Source organism: Chrysemys picta, chromosome 2 (assembly GCF_011386835.1).
Source record: "Chrysemys picta bellii isolate R12L10 chromosome 2, ASM1138683v2, whole genome shotgun sequence".
Lineage (NCBI taxonomy): Eukaryota > Metazoa > Chordata > Testudines > Emydidae > Chrysemys > Chrysemys picta.
The window spans coordinates 46658908-46686663 of NC_088792.1; the positions used below are offsets into that span (position 1 = coordinate 46658908).

The 27756-nt window shown below is 42.9% G+C and overlaps 1 protein-coding gene across 1 annotated transcript in view; it reads right to left on the bottom strand.

The window, feature by feature from the left end:
• Positions 1-2741: 2741 nt before the first annotated feature.
• The window catches only part of MTERF1 (mitochondrial transcription termination factor 1), a 60671-nt gene continuing 35656 nt past the window's right edge, over positions 2742-27756 (bottom strand). The window contains exon 5 of the transcript XR_010598252.1: positions 2742-11965. The gene's annotated coding sequence lies outside the window, so the exon portion shown is untranslated. The remainder of the gene's footprint in view (positions 11966-27756) is intronic.

Here is a 27756-nt window from a genome sequence, read left to right on the forward strand (position 1 = left end):
CACTTCACAACAATTTTTTAAGGCGGCAGCACATGAATCAATACGTTTCAGAGCTGTTGGAGTAGAGCATATTTTTATTCATAGACCTTTCACATCCAGGGTACTGATTCAGATCAAATCTAGCACACATCACTAATGATTGGAAGTTCTCACCCTGTTTGATGGTCTCAGTGCAGTTCCTAGTGGGCAGATGTCCACATCACATAAAGCACCGCTGTAACTGGCACTAATTGAGTCCTTGGTCAGCAGCCATGGCAAAGACAAATTATGAATGGGCAAATAAAGGGATCTATTCTTTGACACAGTCCTCTTTATTAGGGTTAAGTATACTGCAGGGAAGCTTGCTGCACAGCCTATGATGAACTTGGTGTGTGGGTTATTAGAGAATTTCAGTATCTAGGTCTACTAAACCACCATCTTTATATGTACTAAAAATGTATTTTTGTAAAAAAACAACTTGAGTTTCTACTTTGCTTGTTTATGTAAGTCCCTGAGGACTTTGGGTTAATGAAGTGTCTTGCAATAGTCTTGTTAGGTGTTAGAGGGACGAAAAAGTTAGCAGTGCAAAATTTCACCAGGTATATAAAATATAAAAATGCTGCTCTCATTCACCTCTACCACTAGAACTGGAAAAATAATGGATATTTTGGTTCACTTGCAATTCCAAAAAATTGACCGGGGGGGAGGGGAATTGTTTTGGTTCAAACCAAAAATAGCCTTTTTCAAACTTTTTAGCAAATCAAAAAGTTAAATCTGTTTTGGGTCAAACAAAACATTCAGTTCAACCCAAAATGAAATGTTTTGATTTTGAGCATTTTTACATCCATTTTTTAAAATAAAATTAAAAGAAATTTGAAAAGGAAAAGTTGTTTCAAATCAAAATTCAGTTCACTTCAAAAATGACATTCAAAAATGTCAAAATAAATCATGTCTATTTTATTGATTTGGGAGTGTGGAAGGCGTTGATTGTTGTTTTTTCAGAATAAAACAATTCAGCAAAATTGACATAAATTCACAAAATGTTTTGGTGTCACCAAGTGTGTGTGTGTGTGTGTGTATATGTATATGTGTGTGTGTATATGTATATGTGTGTGTGTATATATACACACACACACACACACACACACACACACACACACACACACACACATACATATATATGTATATATTTCAAAAAAAGCTTCAATTGAAAAATTTCTCCAATCTCTATGTACCCCCTCTTGGCTTCAGTAGAGCTGCAGAGGTGTAAATTAAACAAAATTTGGCCTCTGGAATTTAATCTAGCTCTGTCTATATCCTAAACTAGGATTTGACTTCAGTGTCCAGCTGGGAGAGGTTTGAGTACTACCCAGCATAGCCCCATCTGGCTGCAACCAATTCCTTGTAAAAGAAAAGAATTTTGCCTCTCTATTAAATATAGTCCCTGAAATATTTGAGAACTGAAATAGCATTTTATAATAGTAAATGTTTTGGTAGGAGGCAAGATAAAGTTTATATTATTTTGATTAAAGACCTGGATCAATGAAAGAATTGTGTGTATCCAACATGCCAGCAAGTAAGAGCAGCTAGAGAAAAACACCCCCTCAATATTTGGATGGAACATAGTACATTAATAATGATTCACTGTATCTATCACACCATGAAAGCCTAACTTAGTGTTTTGTAAGACATCAATCTTTTCTGTAGAAGGGGGAAAAGTAATGGTATTCCTGCAAAAGATATGATATGATGCCACCTTGCGGTTGAATTGTGAAGAAAAAGTAATGGTTTTGCTCTGAATAGCTCTCTGGTATGACATTTGGCCTCCAAGATCAGTTAAAGGGAATATAGGATATATTCACATTTCAAATCACTTCTTCAGGCAATTTGTTCACTTACAGTAAATACTCTACTACTTGAGCTTCATGTTTTATAGACTGGATAATAGACATGCCCTTGCAGCTCCAAAGTTAAAGTTGTGTTGAGGTTTTCTCCTAAAAGAGGACAAAATTCCTTCTATTTCACATACTAATGATTGGAATTATTCTCCGGTTTTCAGTGTCTTTTGCAGACCAGCTGAATGTTCTATAATACTTCCTTATTCAAATATGTAATAACTTCAGCAGAGGCAATGTTTTTAAAATTAGGCCTTTGTGATTTTTCCCTGAGAGCCTCAGGTGTGATTGGCTTCTTCTAGTTAAAAACCCAGCGTGCCTACAAACTACAAACGGTGTGTACACAGACCTTTTCACAACAGCTCAGAGATAGGAAAGATTTTAAATATTTTCCAGTGTGAGCCATGCCCCTTATTCAATAGAACCTATTTGTTCCCCACAAAGAAAAGTCAATAGATCTGTCAAGTTCCACTGGCTACTTCCTTTGTTTAGCACTCTTAGCCACCTCTACTCAAAACAGAGACTTTGGAGTCTAGGGAGACTGAGCAGCTTAAAGGGAGGCATGCGGGAAGAGGGCTCTGAGAGGGCATGAGGGCTCAAGGGAAAGTGCGGGGGGGGGGGGGGCAGGTGAAACAGGGCTTAAGACTCTGTCTCGGCTCCAAGGTGCACCAGGCCATAGGCGCCAACTTCTGCTCCCACGGGTGGGTGCTTGACCCCCATCTGCCCCCAGCCCTTCCCCCAAGTCCCCACTCCCGCCCTGCCTCTTCCCACCCCTGCTCCGCCTCCACCCCACCCCCATTCGACCCCCTTCCCCAAGTCCCCGCCCCACCTCTTGAGATTGGGAAGGGGTGAAGAAGAGGGAATAGTGGGCATGGGTTGCAGGGAGAGTGAGACTACAGGTGGTAACCACGGCTTCAGGGGGCCTGGGGAAAGTTGATTAAGCCTGTGGAAGAAGAAGTTTATGTGCAGGGGAAATGTGGGGGGAAATGGGACTGTGTGGGTGGTCTGGGGTGGTGGGGAGTCTAGTACTTTCCACAGAGGCATATGCCCCAGAAAAGACCCCTGGCACTGCTGCCTGAGCGACCTGGTGACTGGACACAGCAGCACTAGAGGAGTAGAGTGTATCTGCTGAGTCATGGACATTTGAAGGGTTGCCCCAGCACTGCTGCCTCATGAGTGAGGGAGGCAAGGCAAAGATAGGGCTATATTGCCCACTCCTATGCTAAAACCAATGGCCAAGGGGATAGAAAACTCCACAAAAATCCCCTCCTGGAGTTTCTCTAATATTGTTCCATCTGGGGTCAGAGTTTGCCTATCTCCCTGAATGAGATTTGGAGCCTGCCTTCAAAACCTGCCTATCACCAGGAGTTCCACATGAGGCCAGGGCCACACACAGGTCTTGTGCGTCTGCACCAGCTCAGTGTCCTCCTTACTTGTTCCCTGGCAGCACAGTTCCATAACCCTGGCTATGGTTGCGCCTCCCAGAACTCCTCCCCCTATAGAGGAGGATGCCCACCACAAAAGGGGCCTAGGGCTGTATTGTTTTCCCAGGGAACCTCCATGGGGCACATGGGAGGTGACATGTGCCCCAACTCAATGACCATCTAGTGTCTCCCAGCTGACTCCACACTCCCAGCCTGCCCAGTTTCCACCAATTCCCACACAGAGGTCCCAACTGCCTTCTCTGTGGGGTCTGGTAAAAGGGAAATGGTGCTGTGGAGGGGGTACACGCATGCACACACTGTCCCCAAGATCCTAAAGCAGGGTTGCTCCCTCAGCATGCAAAACACAGGGACACGATCTGGCCCAGAGTTAGTATAATATACTTTTAAAACTTTAAAGTTACAAATATTAAAATTGCCCCTAGAAGGAAATAAATTTCTGAACAAGCATCTGAGATTTTTATTTGCTGTCAGAGTAAAACAGAGCAGTGATAAGAATTACTACATTATAAAACTACAGTAAGGGAGGCACTGTAACAATTACTGGAATTTATTCAACTGATTTTCTTCAAGGAATTTTAATGAGTATTTCACACTTCATAACCACATGCTTTAGATTCTGTCAGTAAAAATGCTAAATGCTTCTGTTAAAGTAATGTGAAACGGCTTTTGCTGCATTGTTACTTGCAGTGGAATGATACTTTAGCTAGGCTGAGAGCATAACCACTTTTTTAGATGTCCTGGGAATGGTTTCAGTTATTTAAGGCTGCGGTTTAATCCAGCAGTATGCCATTGAACTAGGGTTGCCAACCCTCCAGGATTGGCCTGGAGTCTCCAGGAATTAATCTTTAATTAATCATGTCATGTGATTAAATCTCCAGGAATATGTCCAACCAAAATTGGCAACCCTACATTGAACCCAGCAAGGCTGGCAGTGCCAGAAACATAGTGGAATGATTGTGGGGGTTCCTTCAGCTCCGGGCTTAAGTTTCTATATGCTCTCCATGTAGCAGGCGCTCATACTGTGTATAATGGAAACTAAATGGTTATTGTGGGATTTAAGGTATCAAAACCCATACATTTTAAACAAAAAGGTGCACAGTTAGACTAATGTATTTAAAATAACATATGCCATATATGATGTTATGGTTCCACATGTATAAGAATGCAGCTTAGGAGGCCCAATCCTATACCTTTACTGACATGAATAAAGCAGGCAGAATGTAAGTAAGATAGTGTGGCACTGGACTGTGAGTCAAGGAACCTGAGTTCTGGCCTTGGCTCAGCCAATAACCTGCTCTGTGACCTTAAGACACACCATCATCTCTGCCTGTTTTCCCTTCCACTCTGTCTTCCTTGTCTATGTAGATTAAAAATAACTTCTTCTGGGTGAATTGTCTCTTACTATGTGCTTGTATCATGTCTAACCCAATGGGGCCCTAATCTTGGCTGGGGCCTCTAGGCCCTACTGTAACATCAATAGTATGAATAATTCTTACACACAGGAATAGTCATCCACTGAATGAGAGTTGTAAGGTCATGTACTTTAATTGCTATTCCAAAGTAATATTACTTTACTAAGTTTCTGATTCTGACTGCACTGTGATTGCTCACAGAATTACTCCTTCAAGCTTGCAGACAACATGGCAGTGTTTAAACTGCAAATGTGCATATATGTCTATGAGGTGATCTGCACTAAATCATTCTGGGTTTGGTCATTACTGTGGTTTTTTATGCATTTCCAAGTATATGGCATGGCCTGCTTCTTCTGCTTAGACGTTTTAAAATAAATAATCACGAAAAAGTAAGTAGAGCAGTGAATACCCCTTGAATACAACAATATACATTTAGTTTAAAATTTTTAGTGTTTCCATATTTGCTTATGTGAGGCCACAGCAATTTACAACTCAGTGGAGTGAAACTGAAGTCTCAAACCAGTGGTCCAAATTCATCCCTGGTGTAATTATTGGCTTCCATGGAGTTACACCAGAAATTAATTTGCCCAATAACTTCATATGACTATCAGCCATTTAGTCTTTGGAAATGTGTTAAAGAAAATGCCTTTCATATTGCAAACTGCAGTGTATTTTGTCTTGCAAGCTTGGTAACTCAGGTCTTGATTCCACAAACTCATCTGAACAGTCCTCTCTCATGGGAGAAGCACCACTTAAGTAAATAGGACGACTGTGTATGGATAACTCATGGGAGTAAGGCTTGTAGGATCAGCCCCCCCCAGAGTTAGCAGGACATGCCTAATTTTATTTTTCTTAAATAAATAAAATTACTTTTAAAAAATGGAAAATTGAAAAGGTTCTGGAACATCATAACAAGAATGGGGGAAATATTGAACTTTGAATAAAGGCTATAAATGAACCATAAATCAAAGGGCAAATGGTCATGGGTGAAGCAACTAAAAAGCAAAGTCTAATAAATATAAAGTGGGCAATGGCAAAATTACACAATTTAAAAAAAAACTGTAAACAGCTAAAATAATAAACAGAAATGTTCTTGCTGTGCTTAACGTCACACAATATGTATCATCTTTGGGGCTACCCATGGTGTGAAAAACTGAGCATGCGCATGTTTGCAGAAATGGGGTCTTAGAATATAAATTCTTTACGGCAAGGAGGGATCACGTTGTCTTATGTGTTTTAGTGCCTTAAAATGTGCTGGGTGGTTCACAATCAAACAGTAATTAGCAACAGCAGCATAACACTTGTATACCAGAGTACAGGATCCTGCCTACTGCAGTGTCCTATGCCTGCCAATCCAAAGTGTGTGTAAATAAATAAATAAATAACATCTACCTACACTACACTGTATGGGGGAAATAAATTCCCTCCTAATCCCTATGGTGATCAGCTGATTCTTCAAGCTTCTCCTGTCAGCTAGTCTAGCTAATAAATAAGAGGAGAAGAGTCAAGGCTCCTCCTATTCCTCATCCCCCTTTGCTCCTTTCTCATTTGCCCACAGAGGACAGTATACTTCATGAGTAGCCCTTGCTATCTTCCCCTGCAGCCAGAGCCTCAGCCGCCCTTCCTCAAATGAGCAAAGGCAGTAAATGTGTGGGGGAGTAACTACCTCTTATTCCTCTGTATGGCCAAGTAAAATGAGAGACAGACTTTCGTTTTCTCTCAGTCCTTATGGCAAGCTTCCAGTTAAGTAAAGTAACAAAGAGTTAGTTATTCTTCTGTTTAAAATATGGCCTCTTTTTGGGGGGGAGGGGGGGGGGAAGAGAGGAGAGTAAAATCAACAACAAAAAAATTCACACACAAAAAGTCAAACAATTTTTGTTGAAAAGAAGTTATTAGCATGAAAGGACTAAAAGGAGAGTGGAATTAGTGAGTCAATAGACAAGTCACACACAAAAAAAGCCTCTGATTTCCTCAGAATGTTTTTCCTAAGCTGGGGAAGTCAAAATGATCATGAAGAAGAAAGGGAAAATGTGGCATCTGAATTAATAGGCATTAAGCACTTAAAACAAGAAGCTGCAATAAATGTGCAAATTTACATTTTTGAACTTTTCCTTTGTATCCTGCCTCATTGTTATTCATAGGACAGTCACCATTATTTGCAAACAAAGATAAACAATATTTACTGATGCTGGAAAATCCAGCTGTAATTTGCTGACGCATGCCTTCATTCTAGTATATGCCTCCTGACGCTTTGTAAAACTGACAAAATAAAATGCTAACCCAAGAAAAACTCGCCTTGTTTGGGGTCTTGTTCCAAACCCAAAACTGAGGCCAGAGTTTGAGAATGTTTTAGCCAGTCTATGGGGAGAGGGGAAGAGAGTGAGTGGAACTAGGCCAACTTTCAAGATAATCTGAAATAAATTGTTTGGTTGGAAACTATGGAACACAGGTGAAACTCAACCATTTCAGATGTTTCACTCTGGGTTTTGAAGTTCAAAACTCAAAGGGTGTAAAACCCTCAAACCAAACTAAGTAAGATTCACACAGCTATACTGGTGCCTCCAGTTGCTGGGGGTGGGGAGGAATCTAATGAAATGGTACCAAAACATCATCACTTTGTTCATTTCTAAAAGTGAACATGTAAAAATTAGTCACTGTGATCATTGTGTTTGAATCTGGATTACATTAAATTAGGTTTTATACTGAATCAAGGTGAAATCCTGCCCTTCACTGAAGTAAATGGTAAAACTCCCATTGACTCCAGTGGGGCCAGGATTTCATCCTTAGTGCTAGCTTGTAGGGGGGTCATTTCTACCTCTATTTGGAACCACCTAGCAGAATGGGTCCCCGATTCAGACTGATACCTGAGTGCTATTAAATAATAGCAATAATCTAAATTGTGGCTTAAAAATATAGCCCAGAGCCCAGGTTATAAAGAGGCACCAAGCTGCGATGAAAATATCCAGGAGGCATTCTGGCTGGGAATTCTGGAAGAAGATACCAAATGTATTCCTCTCCAGCCTCACCAATAAAATGGGGAGCTTCCAATCCTCAGTCTGCCTCTTTTGGGGAGGTTAGTGCCATTACCTGCCTTTGCTAGTCATATTGCAGTGAGCCATTCCTTGTATTTTCTCCCCATTCCCCGGAGTATCTGCGTGATGCCAGCCACAGTCTGGCACCAGATGTTTTGTTTGTGAAAAATTACTATTTTTTATAAAGATCCATGTCTATGTAATGTAGTCTGAATTAAAATGGGAAAATAATACAGATTAGACCCTGATTAACCTAAGTAAGATGTAACCATTGTTTGTATCATTCATTTAAAGTAGAGGTTGATAGACAAAGGAATGAAAAATAGCACAGTATATGCTCACATAGGATGGTGACAGTTGCTTATATTACTTCTGACACTCATAATTTGTAAATTGTTTAGCAATAAAGGTTATTAATTATGCTGCTTATCAAAGGCAAGATTAACATATGTTCTTGCAGGGGGAAATGATTGGTTATGTGTGGCAGAATGCTGTGCAATTCACCTCTAATTCAGACCAAAAAATGAGTGTCCATTTGGTACAAATGTTTACATCTCTAAGATGCACTCCACCATCTTTCAATATCAGTGTAAAGTCGGTCCAAAATTCTGCTGCTCATTTTAAGATAGGCTGAAAGATTTTTGCCTGCCAAGACTAGAGCTGGTCAGGAATTTTTCAACAAAACACTTTTTTATTGGAAAATCCCATTCAGTTCATTTAACTGACCCTTTTTATGAGAAAGGATCAGTTTTGATTAATTTCCCATTTCAAAACTTTGTGAACAATTTCTAAATTGTTGAAACATCCTGTTTTGACACTTTCTAAATGAAAATTTCCATTTTTGTTTTCAAATGACTGTTTCAAAATTTAAGATAATCAATAGTTTTTAAAAGTTTAAAAACTGATAAGATCAACATTGAAACAAAACACTTCAAAATTATCAAAATTAAACATTTCATTTGACCTGATCTGAAACTTTTTGGGGGAGAGGGGTGGGAGTTTGGTTCAAGAAATTTTCCAAGATTTTTACTTTTTGTCCTGATGTGGGATGGGAAATTTTTTTGAAATATCAAATTCTTGTGGGATGGGGAAATCACTTCCCACCCAACTCTAGCCAAAATCTTTGTTCAGTGGTCTGGCATCTTCCTATTATGACTGGAGCCATCACTAACTCAAGCAACATCTAAATCAGAGGAGGGGGTGAATACTTTCATTCCTTATAATGCTTAATGGGTTAGGGTTAGCATTTTGGAAACAGAGAATCTTGAATCCAAGCACTGGAGGCTAAGTGGAGAAAAAAATTATTTACAACTTGGTTTTTAATTTTAAGGGCCTATCCTTGTCCTGTTGTAATCAATGGAAGCTTTGCAATTAACATCAGTGTGACCTAGATCAGACTCCAATCTCAACATGAACAGGTTACTTATTTGGGGGCTTGCATAGTCTATGGATGTTTTTTATAAGAGCATTTCAGCTCACCTTTAATCTACTGCCATCCCTGATGTCTCCACATTACCTCTTGGTTCAAGCAACTGCATTGTCTCTCTCTGAAACTCAGGTTCAATTTCAGAATTTTACTATTATCTTTCAAGTTTCTTCAAGCCTCAACCCATGTGTACTTGCATAACCTGGGCCACGTTTGTTTCTTCTCATAACCTACTTTCTGAGGCTCATTTATCTACTCTCCCCCTCAGTTTTCAGGTTTGCTAAGCCAAAATATAGTGCTTTCACACAGCTGACCTCAGTGTTGTGGAATTCTGTTCCTCTTGATATCTACAGATTTGGAAGAAAAATTCCCTCTCTCCATCACCCTAAGATTTCTGTTGCCCATCAAATAGGGTATAAAGTGTGGCTAGGTCATGTGATATTGCTTTCATTCCACCACCACCCTCAATTTTTTTAAGCTAAGGATAGGCTATGTGAAAGCATCAGTGCTCACAGCAGAAAAATTGGAGTAATCTGAGATGGTGACATAAGGACATGGAGGTTAGTGCCTTTGAGGAAGCTGCGATAAACTAAGAGGGATTAAGTGATCCAGACCAATATCTATCCACATTATAAAGGGCTGAAAAACCTTAGTTTTGTAACAACTAACACTTAGCAGGGATAAAATTCCATCTTGTATTGCTCTTTATCTTAATAAAGTTTATGGGCCAAATTGTGCAGTACTGAATCATGCAGAAATCCCTCTGACTTCACCTGCTGATGAATATTAGTTATCTTTCCAAATCCTGTCGTGCAGGATGTTAAGGCTCAATTCTGCAATCCTTACTCAGATGAGCATTCCTTAACCACATGAGTAGTTCTGTAGACTTCAACTGGACTACCCAGATAAGTAAGAGTTTACCGGATCATGTTCTTAATTTCTACATTAATACACTGAAGGTTTTTTTTAAGAGTATGAATTATTTTTGTGGGAAATATAAATATAAAGTCATTGCAAGAATAATATTTTTCAGAATGTGTTGATTATCTTAGAAAAATATATGTTTTACTGAACTAGTCTCCTCTAGGTATAGTTTTGAAGACCTTTGGTAAGAAATCCTATTACACTACATTTAGACCGAAATATCCTGAAAGTGCTCTGAACTAGTATCTATTGCAAATTGCTCAGGCTGGGTAGTCTAAGCCAGGATATTAAAACACTGGTGTCTACAATTAGGCTCCAAATGTAGGTTCGAACTTAAGTGGGCTGTTTTTGTTTTGTTTTTCTTTTTGACATCTAACTTCTACCGAAGTAAATGGGAGCTGCTGGGTGTCCAGCACTTCTGAAAATCAAACTATTAACTTAGATTCCCAATTATGGATTTAGGAGTCCAATTTTAGGACTTTCCAAAAATAGGTGCCTGGCATAGTACCCAATACTCTGTAGGTTGCTCGGACTTCTTTAATATTGGTATGTTGATATTTAAAGTGGAAAAACACTGAGGGAAATGTCCTCTAACTCCTTTCTCACGTGTCCTTGCTTATTATATTTGTGCTAGGTTGGTTTTATTATTATTGTTTATATTACAGCACTGCCTGATGGTATCAATCAGGAATAAGAGCTCTGTTTTGCTCAGTGCTATACAAACATGTAGTAAAGTGCCTGTGCTCTATTAGTAGTAATAGTATAGCAATAACACCTAGTGGCTGCAATCCTGGACCAGGTCCCCATTCCTGTACAAACACAGAACAAGGACACAGTCCCTGCTCTGGAGCTTATGTATCTAACTTGTTTTCAAAGTAATATAGATGACTTTTTTTGTTGTTGTTAAGGCTCACAGTTACACTCTTAAGTTTCTTCTCCTGATAACTTCTGTATCTTGAATATGCTACTTGTCCTCTTTCCTCCTACGCTGTCCCATAGGGAGAAAGTTTGAGCTTTAGGTCAGGAATGAAGAATGCCTCTTTTGGGGTCCACTCTTCCACCGTTTGGGCAGGAATTAGAGATCCAGGTGTGGCTAAAGAACTTGAGCAGAGTGGTTTGGGGGTTTGAGAAAACAAAAAATGAAAATACTCCTACCCTGACTGTACTTTATCTTAGAAATAATCTCCTCCTGTTTCAGTTAGGAAACACTTCTCACCTGATCCTGGCTTGGCATCATATAAATCAATTCTAGGAATAATGCAATATACAGTGAAAACACTTGCTACTGGTTTCTGACAAATTCTGAAATGAATAAAAAGCGACCAAAAGAAAAAGTCCATTTGGTGAGTACAGAAGACAAACTTTCATTTCAGCAGTTTCTGTAGCCACAACAAAATAGTGCTTTCTAGAGTACATATGGAAAATCAACAGTTTCATTTGTTTTAAAATTCTGCTTTCTGGTAATGCGGTGTCCAGACTGCACTATTCCAGTGTGCTCTCCCATTCTCAGTGACCCGAGGCAGCCCAAACTTGCACTGACCTTTTAGTTCAGCCTTGTCATGTTGCAAAATCTCACAGGCTCAGGTAAATCTGGGCCTTTTGTGAACCGACTCAACTAGGCCCACCTGTGTCCAAGTCCAGTGAATGACTTTCTCTTCAGATTACACCTCCTCCAGAAATGGTATGCCATGTCAGCAAGGATTGTGCAGCTCTTAGTCCCATGGGGTGGAGATCTGAGCAGCAAATGAGTACAGGGGTAGGCAATCTATGGCACACGTGCCAGAGGCAGCACGAGAGTTGATTTTCAGTTGCACTCACACTGCCCGGGTCCTGGCCACTGGTCCGGAGGGCTCTGCATTTTAATGTAATTTTAAATGAATTTAGAACCTCTACTTCTTAAACATTTTAAAAACCTTATTTACTTTACATACAACAATAGTTTAGATATATATTATAGACTTATAGAAAGACCTTCTAAAAACGTTAAAATGTATTACTGGCACACAAAACCTTAAATTAGAGTGAATAAATGAAGACTCGGCACACCACTTCTGAAAGGTTGCCAACCCCTGGGCTAGAAGATGCATTTCTAGATGTTCAGGTTATAGAAGACATATTGGCTACATCTGTGACAACGCACATCTTAGAAGAGTTCCATGCTTGTAAATTGGACCCCAAACAGATGGCTGCTTGTGCAAACTTCTCTGGAAGATATGGTGGAGTACAAGCTTTGCTCAGAGAAGAGTGTAACATGTATACATGGTCCCATAAACAAACTAGGAAAATACAACCTAGATGGAGCTACTATAACATGGGTGCATAACTGGTTGGAAAACCATCCCCAGAGAGTAGTTATCAGTGCTTCACAATCAAGCGGGAAAGGCATATCGATTAGGGTCCTGCAGGGATTGGTCCTGGGTCCAGTTCTGTTCAATATCTTAATGATTTAGATAATGGCATAGAGAGTACACTTATAAAGTTTGTGGACGATATCAAGCTGGGAGGGGTTGCAAGTGCTTTGGAGGATAGGATTAAAATTCAAAATGATCTGGACAAACTGGAGAAAGGGTCTGAAGTACATCAGATGAAATTCAATAAAGACAAATGTGAAGTACTCTATGTAGGAAGGAACAATCAGTTGCACACATACAAAAAGAGAAATGACAGGCTAGGAAGGAGTACTGCGGAAAGAGATCTAGGGTCATAGCGGGTCACAAGCTAAATATGAGTCAACAGTGTAACACTGCCAAAAAAAGCGAACATCCTTCTGGGATGTATTAGCAGGCGTGTTGTAAGCAAGACACGAGAAGTAATTCTTCTGCTCTACTCCACTCTCATTATGTCTCAACTGGAGTTTTGTATCCAGTTCTGGGCACCACGTTTCAGAAAAGATGTGAACAAATTGGAGAAAATCCAGAGAAGAGAAACAAATATGATTAAAGGCACAGGTGAAAGTAACTTAAAGGACTTACCGGTATGCTGGAGTCCTGAGCAGGGGGCAGGGCCTCACCCAGAAGGGGTGTGGCCTCAACCGGAGGAGGCGGGGCCTTTAGAGCTCCGGGCCCTTTAAATCTGGATTTAAAGGGCCCCGGGCTCTGGCTGCTGTAGTTGCGGCTGGGAGCCCCGGGGCCTTTAAATCACTGTTGGAGCTACTAGTTGCAGAGGTGGCTGGGAGCCCCGGGGCTCAGAGGCCATTTAAAGGGCCTGAGGCTCCAGCCACCGCTACCACCCTGGGCCCTTTAAATCTCTGCCAGCTACAGCAGCGGGGCTCAGGCAGCAATTTAAAGGGCCCGTGGTGGTAGCGGCAGCCAGACCCTGGGCCCTTTAAATCGCTGCCTGAGCCCTACTGACAGAGCCACAGGGTAGCAGCGGTGGCTGGGGGCTCCAGTGGTGATTTAAAGAGCCAGGGGCTCCCAGCCGCCACTACCGCAGCAGAGCCCCGGGCCCTTTAAATTGCCAACGGAGTTCCGGGGGTCCTGGCTGCCGCCACTATACCAGGGCTCCTGCAGTGGGGCTCTACGGCAATTTAAAGGGCCCGGGGCTCCAGCCACTGCTTGGAGCCTCAGGCCCTTTAAATTACCATGTGGGGAAGCCAGTACGGTACGGCGTACCGGGTCATACCAGCTTACTTTCACCTCTGATTAAAGGTCTAGAAAACATGACCTATGAGGAAAGATTGAAAGAATTGGGTTTGTTTAATTTGGAGAAGAGAAAACTGAGGGGGGACATAATAGTTTTCAAGTACATGAATGGTTGTTACAAGGAAGAGGGAGAAATATTGTTCATGTTAACCTCTGAGGATAGGACAAGAAACAATGGGTTTAAATTGCAGCAAGGGAGGTGTAAGTTGAACATTAGGAAAAACTTCTTATCAGGGTAGTTAAGCACTGGAATAAAATGCCTACAGAGGTTGTGGAATCTCCATCATTGGAGGTTTTTAAGAGCAGGTTAGACAAACACCTGTCAGGGATGGTCTAGATAATACTTAATCCTACCTTGAGTACAGAGGACTGGACTAGAAGACCTCTCAAGGTCCCTTCCAGTCCTACAATTCTATGATCTACTCAACTAGCACTAATATGAGCTGTAAAATCGTCAAAAGACATTTAAAAAACATAACTTTTATATCTTCATTATACTTTTTTTTTCCAACAAGAGTCCAAAAAGTCTGAATGTCTTGGAAAAAATAGAAGATGCTCTGGGACTGAAATTCAAATTAGTCCAACCTGGAAATACCCACTCTGCAGACTCTCTCATGAGCGATCCTTGACTTATGTCTTAAAATTATTACAACCATTATTACTGGCTTTAGAAAGTGTCCATCAAGATGGGACGGATCTAGGTAGTGAGGCTGGTGGACTACTTTTGCTGACTATGTTCAGAGAAGACAATCACCATGCTCTCTATCTTTTGTAAGTCTACTGTTGAATCCACTTGGGTCATTAAATAATGCCATCCAGGCATCTGCTACAACAGTAGTAGATATTTGTCCAGCACTAGAAGCTACCTTTGGATCAATCAGAGAGAGATCCATTGAAAACGTACTGGAAGAAGCAAGGACCTCATTCCAGAAGTTGATTAATGAAGGCACTTATACTGAACCCTAAGTGAAGAGAACAAGAAGTGTTTGTTAAGCCAGCTGAAAAAGTACACAGACTTGATTCTTACAAATCTACAACAACTTCTGGATTCTACTCAACCTCTACGTAGCTTTTACAGATGCCTATCTTATAAAATACTGACAGTTGAGTGGAGTGAGGCACTATCCAGCTGCAGTGCTGTGGAATGCACAAGACTAAGTATTCTTGACTCCATGTCCTAGTGCTGTGAGTCTCTGGTCATTCCCTGTGTCAGACACATCTCAGCTCCCCACCCTGATCTGAGTGCTGTGTGTGTGTTTTCCCTTCCCTCCCTCTGCCAGTTGTCAGCCCCCTGCTACAGTCACAATACTGTCTGTGCCGAACCGAGACCCTGCCAGTTTTCAGTCCTGCACCCTCTCACTGCTGCATGTCTTTGCAATAACCAGAGTCTTGCAGCAGATAAGCGGCATCCACAACTGAAAAAAGATGAATAGTTGTACAAATGTTGAATGTTAGATAAATTAGAACAGTTTCATATGGTCTGATAGCAATAATAAAACTAATACTATTAAGGGAAAAAGTGTAATTAAAACTGAGATCTATTCCTGAATTCTATGTAAGTATCACAATAAAAGCATATGCTGGCATTCAAGTATTTAAATGATAGGTCTCAGTTTAATCTTCTGTATTCTACATCAACAGGCAATCTATTGCATTGATGGACTCAATTGCTTACTCTGGATATGATTAATTTCAGAGATGTTTCATCTCTACTTCTAGTGCCGATGTGCCTTTTAATGCAATCTTATCATAACAACTGTTAGAAATTGTGTTAATACATTCACTTATTTAGAAGTTACAATATGAGCCCACTGATAATAAACAAGGAAAATTGTATTCATATTTTACATCCCTCTGAAGATAGACCCGTTTTTATGAACATTAGTTTTATTCTGGTGGTTGTTTTGTGTTTGTGGAATGGGGATCAAGAAAAGAAGAAAAATCCCTTTGGAAAAAAATAGCTTTCTTCAGAATGTTTTTTCCCTACTCTTGTTCCAAGTGCTACACTCTGAATATACCTGAATAAAATTAGTGGCTGAAAAGATTTCTATACTGGCAATTGGAGCATGAGTTTTAATTTGAACAAACGAGGTATTATAGAAGATGCTGCCTATGAAAGCAACAAAAAGTCTTTGAGGTTCAAGAGGCCTTTATTATCTTCCTAAGGGGCCTGTTTAGCACTGGCACAAAAAAGAGAACGTATACACTCCTAAACTTTCCTATTTTCATAGGAATAATTATTTCTTCCTGTTTGTTTTCCTTCTTCCTCTACTTTCTTCCTTGTGCAGTTTAACCTCTTTGTAATATGTAGTTACAAAACATTCTGGCAACATTAATTTCAAAGATGGGAAATTCTTTCCTTCTGCTTTCTCCACCTACTTTGAAGGTGCTTTAGTTCAGCATTTGCTGTAAAATGCATTTTGCTAACATTGAGATTTATTCCAAATTTAGTTGGCCAATATGAATGTAGTGCCAAAAAAGAGTAAGCTTATGTTGGAGGTAAGGTTGTCAACCCTCTAGGATTGGCTTAGTCTCCAGGAATTAAAGATTAATCTTTAATTAAAGATTGTCATGTGATTAAATCTCCAGGAATACGTCCAACCAAAGTTGGAGTGCCTTGCTGGAGTCATTTCTATGTGTAACTAATCTCTCTGTTGTGATTTGGTATGTAGGCTGGGAGACTGAGAAGTGGCAATTCCTTCACTGAATGACCTCTTAAGGAGTGTGGTGGGGTTTCCCCATCACCTGTTAAAGAAGTGGAAAGACCCCAATTAGAAACATGATCCACACCTGTGGGATAATTGCCTCCCAGCCAGAGGGGAGAGAGCTAGGGGATGATCATTGGGCGCTCTAGAGGGGTGGAGGACCTTTTGTTTATTTTGGGACTTTGAAAACTCTGGAAGTGGATTGAAGCTTCAGCCTCTTATATGACATGGCCAGAGGGCAGCGGTACAGGAGATCCAGGCTGAGGCAGACGGCCTGCAGGAGGTGCTGGTGCGGAGGATACCTTATGCCCTGATGCACACTCAACAACAGAGCACCCAATTGTATCATCACAACAGATTCCAGCTGGCCCACAAAACTACAGGGAAAAGATATTTTTGTTCTCACTTGGCAGCCTTGCTAAGTCAGCCCAGTACTTTCTGTATCCTACATCTTCACAAGTAATAAATTTCTACAGCTTAAACCTTACTGACTATTCTGATAATGTCTGACTCTGAATAAAATCCAGCTTCCTTTTCTTTTTGGAGTAGCTGTTTGGGCACTGTAGTTTTGACAGTAGTGAACTTGGTTTTTGTTAGTACTATATAAGTAGAGAGGACTTGAAGATACAGTTACATTTTCAGAGGCCTTCAGATGATCTTCTAGTTCTGGATCTCAAGTGTTTGGATGCTCAACTTTGCAGATACAAGATATCATATAAACACAAACATTGAGGAAAATTAAAAATATAACAAGCCAGGTTCTAGGCACAGTGCCATAATCTTGCACGTCAGAATTTTGGGTGCCTAACTGGCTCACAAAAACTTAAACTTAATTTGAAAATATGCCCTACAGGCAGAAATTATGTTGAGAAAATAGGCTCTCTTCTGATCATAACCATACTTCAGTTAGGTAAAAGATTAACTACCTGTGAGATGTAGTTGGTTCTATGCTATGTCCTTAGAACAGACTATCTTCTCCTTACATTTGTGTGTGATCTTGTTTCTTCTTAAAAAAAAAGAAATACTACATTGGTAGGCATTTCTTGAGAATTAGCAGCTCATTAGCCACTTACAGAAAACAAAGAATACCAAACTTACGTTCTTCATACATAAAAATATTTAAACTGATGGGTTTTTAATAGCAAAGATACTTGTTTTACTAAATTCAAACAAAAATGTCCAGGTTGGATCTTTTTTTATTTACTTTTTTTTCCCCCCAGAAGCAGCCTCCCATTTTAGTGCTTGTAAGTAACAGCAGCAATTTTCCACATGCAAATAATTACAAATTCATTTTATAACTAGATGATCATGTCATAAAGACAGAGGAGTCATTGAGTTTAAGTCCAGAAAGGACCACCTGATATCTAGACTGACTGACTGTCCATCACCACTACCCAGCACCTGCACACTAACCCCACTGACCGAAGTATTACAGCCTACAGAAGAGTAGACTATTATGTGCCACAGGCAGAGAATAGCAGGGACTGAGATGCACCAGTTCCCTGCAGTAGCAGGGAAATGATTAAGTGAATTAGATCCCTTTTACAACTCAGAGTTTTAATATTTATAGGGTTACCATACATCCGGTTTTTCCCGGACATGTCCGGCTTTTCGGCAATCAAACCCCCGTCCGGGGGAATTGCCAAAAAGCGGAACATGTCTGGGAAAAATACCAGCCGGGCACTTCCTGTCCCGCGGCTGCTCTGCTCCTCCCCTGACTCAGACTTCGGCTCTGTTTTAGAGCCAAGCTGCCCGAGCTAGCGCTACGGGCTTCGGGCAGCCCCCGTGCCTCCTGACCCTGCGCCACCGGAGCAGAGCAGCTGGAGCCCGGGACGGGAAGTGCCTGGCCGGCGGCTGAGGTCCGGAGGCACGGGGGCTGCCCGAAGCCCGTAGCACTGGCTCGGGCAGCTTGGCTCTTAAACAGAGCCAAAGTCTGAATCAGGGGAGGAGCAGAGCAGCTGGAGCCGGGGAGGAGAAGTGCCCGGCCGGCGGCTGGGGTCCGGAGGCAAGGGGGCTGCCCGAAGCCGGAGCGCTCAGGCAGCTCAGCTCTTAAACAGAGCCGAAGAGTCAGGGGAGGAGCAGAGCAACTGGAGCTCGGGAGGGGAAGTGCCCAGCTGGGGATGCAGGGTCCGGAGGGATAGGGGCTGCCCGAAGCCCGAGCGCTACCGGCTTCACAGGTTTGCCGGGCAGCCTCCAGACCCTGCGCCCCCGGCCGGGCGCTTCCCCTCCCGGGCTCCAGCTGCGCTGGGGAAGCGCCAGCTGGGGCCACAGGGTCTGGGGGCTGCCCGGCAAACCGTGAAGCCGGTAGCGCTTGGGCAGCCCTTTTCGCGTGGCTGGGAGGGAGGAGGGGGAGTTAGGGCGGGGACTTTGGGGGAATGGGCGGGGAATGGGCGGAGTTGGGGCGGGACCAGGGGTGGGAAAAGGGGCGGGGCCAGAGCCCCGTGGAGTGTCCTCTTTTTTTATTTTTTAAATATGGTAACCCTAAATATTTAAAGCTGTGACTTCTGTTTGTTTTGTTCATGAATACACTAGAGGGTTGCACACTTTGCTTCTGTAGGTTGAGCTCATTGCACACTCTAACATTCTCAAACTTCAGCAACCCAAGGACCCCCCTTTTGATTTAAAAATTGTCAGGGACCCCCTAAGGCCCCCTGCTCAGCCTTGCCCCACCCCTGCCCCAAGGCCCTGCCCCTTCTCCAATGCCCCTTCCCCCACTCCCTCCATCTCCACTCCATCGCTCGCTCTCCCCCACTCTCAATTTCATCAGGCTGGAGCAGGGGGTTGGGTTGCAGGGTGCGGGCTCTGGGAAGGAGTTTGGGTGCAGAGGGGGGCAGGCTCTGGGAGGGAGTTTGGGTGCAGGAGGGGGCGTGGGGACAGTCTCTGGGAGGGAAGAGGTGCGGGGGGGGTGCGGGCTCTGGGAGGGAGTTTGGGTGCAGGCTCCGGGCTGAGGCAGGGCGTTAGGGTGTGGGAGGGGGTGAGGGGTGCAGGCTCAGCTGGGTGGCGCTTACCGTTGGCGGCTCCCAAAAGCAACCAGCACATCCCTCTGGGCTGGGTTCCTAGGTGCGGGGCTAGGGGGTATCCGCACGCTGCCCCTGCCTGCAGGCACCACCTCCAGGGGTCCGCAGACCCCAGTTTGAGAAACGCTGCTCTAAAGGCTCCTGTGTGTGTAGATGCAATTATTTGTGTGCACATGCGGTAGCTTTCAAAAACTGCACATTTAAGACATGTGCAAACAGATGTCAGATGCAGGTCACTCTGGTAATCTGACCTATAATAACCTGACTGTGGTATTCTCTTACACTAGCTATGCCGGATTACAGCTATGCGTTCCCACTTTTTACTGGACATAAGGCAAGAGATGGGGGGGCGAAGACAAGCGGGGGTGGCTGTGGTGACGACACAGGAAAGGAAACAGAACGCCAGGTTTGTTGGTAGCCAGAGAGCTTTACAAGCCTCTTGCAAAAAGCCTCCCAGGAAAACTTTCCTGGGGGTTTTATTTCTCTCCTTACTTTGTTTACAACTCTTCTTAGTGGTTACATTCTTGCGCATAGAAAAGCCAAGCAGTATACATGCACATAAGATAACGAACCCATCTCTTGAGCGCGTGAACACCAGCTGCAAAGGTGATGTCAGGTTGCCAATAAGTTTTCCAAACATAGGCGCTAGAACAAGGTCACTCCTGCCTCATTGCTAAGGGAACAGTTTGCCGTTCTTCAAGGCTTGTGATTAGGGAGCAACACATTCCTACAGGTGGCTTCCAGGGCGAGGAGCAGCATGGGGGCTGAGCCTCAGGGAAAGGGGTGGCATAGCCACAGTTCGGGTGCTGGTGACCCCCCTGAGAGGAGAGTAAATGAGACAAATGGCGAACATGGGCTTGTTTGTTTTGGGGTTTAGTTATTGTGGGAGTTAAGATATGTTTGTAAGGACTTTATATAATACAAAGTCCCCTCCCAGCAGGAGGTCTCAGTACTGACTGAGCTGGGAACATGTAGCAGGCAAGCAGAGAGGAGGCTCCTGGACTGTAATCCTGTTCTTCACAGACTAACCTTGTTCCTCATGGTTTGTCTGAGTGGGTCTTGTCTGACACACACGCTGACACACAGTGCACAGCACACAGAGGAGCCTCAAGCCCATTTTCCCAAAGTTAGGGAAATCTCCCTTCGGGCTTTTTACACATCTTGAACAACCTCATACTGTGAATAGGAAGGGGACTACAACTACATCATCCACCTGTAGGTATTGCAAGTACCACTGATGCAGAATGATACTTACATTGGCCAGATTTTCAAAGAAGCCTCAACTCAGTTTGCAGCTGTTGTTGTGCAAACATTTGTTCATGCAATTTTTCCAGAGTAGCACTTGTGAGCACAAATGATAGAAATCAAAACATGCAACAGCTGATGTGTATACTAAACCAAGCATGAATAGAACACAAATAGTTGTGTGTGCAAATGCAATTATATGCATAAGCGGTAGCTTTCAAAAACTGCACATTTAAGACATATGCAAACAGATGTCAGATTCAGGTCACGTTGGAAATTTGACCCACAATAACCTGACTATGGTATTCTCTTATGCTAGCTACACCGGATTACAGTAATGTTTCTGTAAATGTTTAGGTATAATGCAAAATTCCTCAGTTGGTCTAGTATAAAGTTATATTAGATCTTCCAAAACTATATATTTAGGGCAGAGTTCTTCTCTCGAAGCTAGGCTGTGGAGCCCTTATCTACACTGCAGATCTGTACTGAATAGTCCCATCATGTGCACTGAACTTTCATTAACATCAGTAAGGGTTCAGCATGCAGAATATACAATAACGATCTGTAGTGCAGCTCACAAAGAAGAATTTTGCTCACAATATTAAATTCTGGCCACTCTTATTAATTCTTTGCTACACACCCTTATTGAGGATAAGACTAAAATTGCTTGCAGACTTATTTAATTATACAGTCATAAATTTAGGACAAAAAAAGCAACTGTGCAGACTTCAGTGGTCAATATGAATGTCACAAACATTCCCAATTTCTGCAGAGCATATGTTGTTATTGATTCAGTTTGAATGATGCACAGAAAAGAAATGCATTTTTAAAAATGCAAAATAAAAACCAGCATTTTGTCTATGAAAAAGGTGAACTACAAATTTAAAACGTTTAAAGTGAGATTATACCATTAAAATTTGGGAAGGATGGGCAGTAAAAATGTCAGGTTGAGATTAAGTGAACAAAATTAATCACTCATGACCCTGATGGAGCAAGAGGGTTGGAAAATGCTACAAAATTTAAAGCAACCATGAGTGAAGGGACTTGGGGAATTCATTTTAATTCACCGCAACCAAGTTCAAATACAAGCTGTGCTTTGTTATTCAACCTGCGGTATTTTTTTTCATATGGCCCTTTATATCTGACGAAGTCATAATCACATACAGTAGAGTTTTCTTTCTTCGATTGTCAGAATTTCCTGGCTAATTACATATTAACAATGAATTGGATGTTGTGAGGTGGTGTTTCAGTATCGGCTCTGTGCTCACCTAACCACAGCTATCAGGGAACAAAGTTGCTCAAGTTAACCCAGGGGAGCAGAGAGTCAAGACAACAGTTGAGTAATGGAGCTCTTGGTCTCATGCCAATATGAGGAGTGGCTAAATAGAAATTTTGTACTATATCTTCATTGCCCTCTCCAGCTAAGCCAACAGTAAACGCATACAGTTACACAAAAATGTGTTACGAATTGCACTAATCCCTTCTTTCCCACCTGCATCTGCTGAGAGACTGGAAACCATCACCTTTATGATACTCCCAGTCCCAGCAAACCCCAACATCATTTGCAATTCCTGATTTCAGAAATAAATATGGCTCATTTTTTTTAATTTAAAAGTTGTGATTTCACCACCACCGCCACACACACCCCCCACACACACACAAAAAGAAGTTGCAGCCATAGTTGGTTAAAGTTTTGGTGCAGTCAGTTCAAGCTAGCACACAGGGTCACAATACCACTCAAACTTGGCTCAACTGACCCTCCATCATGCTTGGCAGGTATGTGTAGAGGTGCTCTCAAGACAGAGGTGTGGTGGGGTAGCAGGGTGGGGTGGGGGCTTCTGGACACGGTTGTGGGAGTGCAGGAACCTAAATTCTTAGTTTTCTGACTAGGTGTCTCATTGGCAGCTGGGTCCCTTACTCTTCAACGGGGGCTGGATATCCTCCCTCTAGGCCTTAGGAGAGCAGGGGGAGTGAGTCCCTGCACCCTAGAGCCAGCTCCAGCTCAGAGACACCTCTTCTCCTTATGGAGGGCTGGCACCACTGGGACTCCCCTATCTCAGATTTGAACTTCGCAGGAGGCATAAATCCCATCCCTTACCTGTCCACATTCCCCAGGGACGCCCAAACCCAAACCCAGGTGCAGTCAAGCAGCTGCTAAAGGCAAAGTCCTCAAGCATGCTCAGGATTGCTGCTGCTTTGGTGGAGGCAGAACTGGGAGGATGGTATCAGCAGGGCTGAGGCAGGGTGTGGTGCTCAGCACAGAGCAGCGAGCAAGATGAGCCTACTGGGAAGCCTGACCCCGACCAGCATGGGTCCCTGACCCTGTATTCCTCCTTGCCTGCCTCCACCACTGCCCCCCACTGGGGTATGATGATGGGGAGGCTGGGCCAAATCTGAGTGGCATTGCATCCCCATCCATCAGGTGCAACGCTACTCACTCAGATTTTCCAACCTGACGAAGGGGTGGCCAGGCCAAATTAGAGTGAGTTACATGGGGTTGAAACATCACTCGCATGTGTGGCAAGTATAAAAAGTTTCAGTGAGTGCTGACAGTTACTGCTTCCACAACAAAATCACTGCCTGCAGTTTTCTTACTGCCTTAGAAATAAAGCAATATACCAGGCCACTGAACTGACCTGAAGATTGATATTCACATCTAATACACTCCAGGTGTTAACTCTATTAGAATGCATGCCTTGGTTTGAAATATAGGTTGGTTTTCCACATTAAAAAGTATGAATATAGCCTTATGGAAAAGTCATACAGAATCTAATAAAGAATGAGAACCTTTCTACAGAGCTTTTAAATCAACCTATAGAATAATATAGAAGGGATTAAATTCTATGGGATAGTTTAAAAACTAGCATTCTGTATTAAAATCAGTAGGTTTCAGAGTAAGCTGAATAAGAATCCTATCTAATTTCTGTAGCACCAACTGATTTAATCTCTACTAAATTCGGGTGGCCTTTTTGACAAGAGTAATTGCAGCCAATCATTGTATATTTGCCCAAATATTATATATTGGCAATGGGCATTTTCCTGAGGGGTGAGCCCTCACTACTGGAAGGGGGGGGAGGTTTTAGTGCTTCTCAAAATCAGGCCCAAAGTTTGCAAACCCCTTGACTAATTTCAAAGTATTAGTTCTAGAAGTCACATGGTAGCACAGAGTCCACTTCCATTTGTTCATAGAATATCAGGGTTGGAAGGGACCTCAGAAACTCATCTAGTCCAACCCCCTGATCAAAGCAGGACCACTCCCCAGCTAAATCCCCAAATGGCCCCCTCAAGGAGGGAACTCACAACCCCGGGTTTAGCGGGCCAATGCTCAAGCCACTGAGCTATCCTTCCCCCAGTTCAAGGCCAATTAGTAAGACAAATGAGCATTGTGCCCACAGGGCTGAATTTTTACTCTGATATAAAATAGATCAATCTGTAATACAGGCCTGCACAACATGCGGCCCGGGGGTGAGTAGACAAGCAGTAGGTGAAGGAGGGGGGCTGAGGAGGCAAGCGGGCGGGCAGTGGCGGGGGGTCAGGTGAGCTGGCGGTGGGGGAGGAGGCAGCTCAGGAGGTGAGCAGGTGGGCAGTGGCGGGGGGTGAGCAGGCGAGCCGGGAGGGGATGGGGAGCTGGGGAGGCGAGCGGGAGTTCAGTGGCAGGGAAGCAGGTGAGCCGGCGGCAGTGGCGGGGGGCTGAGTAGGTGAGCCGGGGTGGTGTGGGGCTGAGGAGGCGAGCGGCGAGTTGGTGGCTGACCTGTTCTACTGATCTGGTCTGGTTCCCATCCCCTCTCCAAGGGTTGCAGCTGTCTGGAAATGCCTGCCTTCCATGCCTTCCTTATTCACACCTCATTCATTCAACAGGGCAATTGATTACAAAGTGGGGAGAAGATCTTATTCTACTTCTAGCCAGAGGTGAAAGTAAGCCAGTACGGTCCGGTACGGCGTACGGGCAAGAGCCAGTATGCCGTGCCGGACCACACTGGCTTCCGCGGCGGAGATTTAAAGGGCTCTGGGCTCCCCCGGTGCAGTGGTCCCAGCTTCCAGCAGTTGGAGGTTTAGGGACACTCGGCGCATGGGGTTGCATCCCTGACCATCTTGGCTAATAGCCACCAATGGACCTATCCTCCATGAACTTTTTTCTAATTCTTTTTTTAACCCAGTTATACTTTCAGCCTACACAACAATCCCCGCCAATGAGTTCCACTGATGGACTGTGTGTTGTGTGAAGAAGTACTTTCTTTTGTTTGTTTTAAACCTGCTGCCTAATAACTTCACTAGGTGACCCCTGGTTTTTGTATAATGTGGAGATAAATAATACGTCCTTATTCACTTTCTCCACACCATTCATGATAGAAGTCTATACAATCATACCCTCCTCAGTCATCTCTTTTCTAAGATGAACAGTCCCAGTCTTTTTAATCTCTTCTCAAATAGAAACTGTTCCATACCCCAATCACTTTTATTGCCCTGCTCTGTACTTTTTCCAATTCTAATATCTTTTTTGAGATGGAGCAACCAGAACAGCATGCAATATTCAAGATGTGGGTGTACAATGGATTTATATAGTGGCGTTATGATATTTTCGATCTATCCCTTTTGTAATATTGTTAGGTATCGGGGTAGCCTGTTAGTCTGTATCCACAAAAACAACAAGAAATCCGGTGGCACCCTAAAGACTAACAGATTTATTTGAGCATAAGCTTTCGTGGGGAAAAAACCACTTCTTCAGATGCATGGAGTGAAAATTACAGATGCAGGCATTGTTATACTCACACATGAAGAGAAGGGAGTTACCTCACAAGTGGAGAACAAGTGTTGATAGGGCCAATACAATCAGGATGGATGTAGTTCACTCCCAATAATTGATGAGGATGTGTCAATTCCAGGAGAGGAAAAGTTGCTTCTGTAATGAGCCAGCCACTCCCAGTCCCTATTCAAGCCCAAATTAATGGTGTTAAATTTGCAAATGAATTTTAGTTCTGCAATTTCTCTTTGAAGTCTGTTTCTGAAGTGTTTTTCTTCAAGTATGGCTACTTTTAAATCTGTTATAGAACATCTAGGAAGATTAAAGTGTTCTCCTACTGGCTTTTGTATGTTACCATTCCTGATGTCCGATTTGTGTCCATTTATTCTTTTTCGTAGAGACTGTCTGGTTTGGCCAATGTACATGGCAGTGGGGCATTGCTGATATAAGATGGCATATATCACATTAGTAGATGTGCAGGTGAATGAGTCCCTGATGGTGTGGCTGATGTGGTTGGGTCCTCTGATGGTGTCGCTAGAGTAGATATGGGGACAGAGTAGGCAACAAAGTTTGTTACAGGGTTTGGTTCCTGGGTTAGTGTTTCTGTGGAGTGGTGTGTAGTTGCTGGTGAGTATTTGCTTCAGGTTGGGGGGTGGTCTGTAAGCGAGGACTAGCCTGCCTTCCAAGTTCTGTGAGAGTGAGGGATCGTTTTCCAGGATAGGTTGTAGATCGTTGATGATGTGCTGGAGAGGTTTTAGCTGGGGGCTGTATGTGATGGCCAGTGGTGTTCTGTTATTTTCCTTGTTGGGCCTGTCCTGTAGTAGGTGACTTCTGGGTACCCGTCTCACTCGGTCAATCTATTTCCTCACTTCCCCAGGTGGGTTCTGTAGTTTTAAGAATGCTTGACATTTTTAGCTTTTTTGACTGCTGCTGCACGTTGAGTAGATGTTTTCAGAGAACTGTCCATGACTACAAGATCTCTTTCTTGAGTGATAACAGCTAACTTAGGGCTGGTCCACACTGGGGCGAGGGATCGATCTAGGAAACGCAACTTCAGCTACGAGAATAGCATAGCTGAAGTCGACGTTTCCTAGATCAAACTAAGTTTACTTACTGTGGGTCCACGCGGCGCAGGCCAGCTCCCCTGTCGACAGCGCTTCCTCCTCTCGGCGAGCAGGAGTTCCGCAGTCGACGGGGGAGCGCTTCTGGGATCGATTTATCGTGTCCAGATGAGACGCGATAAATCGATCGCAGAAGATCGATCTCTACCCACCGAATCGAGCGGGTAGTGTGGACCTACCCCTAGACCCCATCATTTTGTATGTAGAGTTGGGATTTTGCTTTCCAATGTGCATTAATCAACACTGAATTTCAACTGGCATTTTCTCGCCCCATCACCCAGTTTTATGAGATCCTTTTATAATTCTTTGCCATCAGCTTTGGACTTAACTATCTTAAGGAATTTTGTATCATCTGCAGACTTTGCCACCTCATGGTTTCTTCTCTTTTCCAGATCATTAACAAATATGCTGAATGGCACTGGTCCCAGTACAGATCTTTGGAAGACCCCACTATTTACCTCTCTCCACTGCGAAAACTGACCATTTATTCCTATCCTTTGTTTCCTATCTCTTAACCTGTTACTGATCCATTAGAGGACCTTCCCTCTTATCCCATGACTACTTACTTTTCTTAAGAGCCTTTGGAGAGGGGCCTTGTCGAAGACTTTCTGAAAATTCCCACTATACCCACTGGATCACCTTTATTTAAATATTTGACCTCCCTCAAATAATTCTAGTAGATTGGTGATGCATGATTTCTCTTTTAAAAAGCCATATTAATTCTTCCCCTACATATCATGGTCATCTATGTGTCAGATAATTCTGTTCTTTACTATAGTTTCAACCATGGTACTTAAGTTAGGCTTACGGGCCTGTAATTGCAAAGATAGCCTCTGGAGCCTTTTTTAAAAAATCAACATTTCATTAGCTATCCGCCAGTCATCTAATATAGAGGCTGATTTAAGTGATACATGCAACAGGCCATAGTTCTGCAATTTTATATTTGAGTTCCTTCAGAACTCTTGGGTGAAAACCATCTGGTCCTGGTTACATATTACTACAGGATTAATTTATCAATTTGCTCCAAAACCTCCTCTACTGACACCTCAGATTTCTCACCTAAAAAAAAATGTCTTAGGGGTGGAAATCTCCTTTACCTTCTCTGCAATGAAGACTGATGCAAAAAATTCATTTAGCGATGGCCTTGTCTTCCTTGAGTGCCCCTTTAGTGGG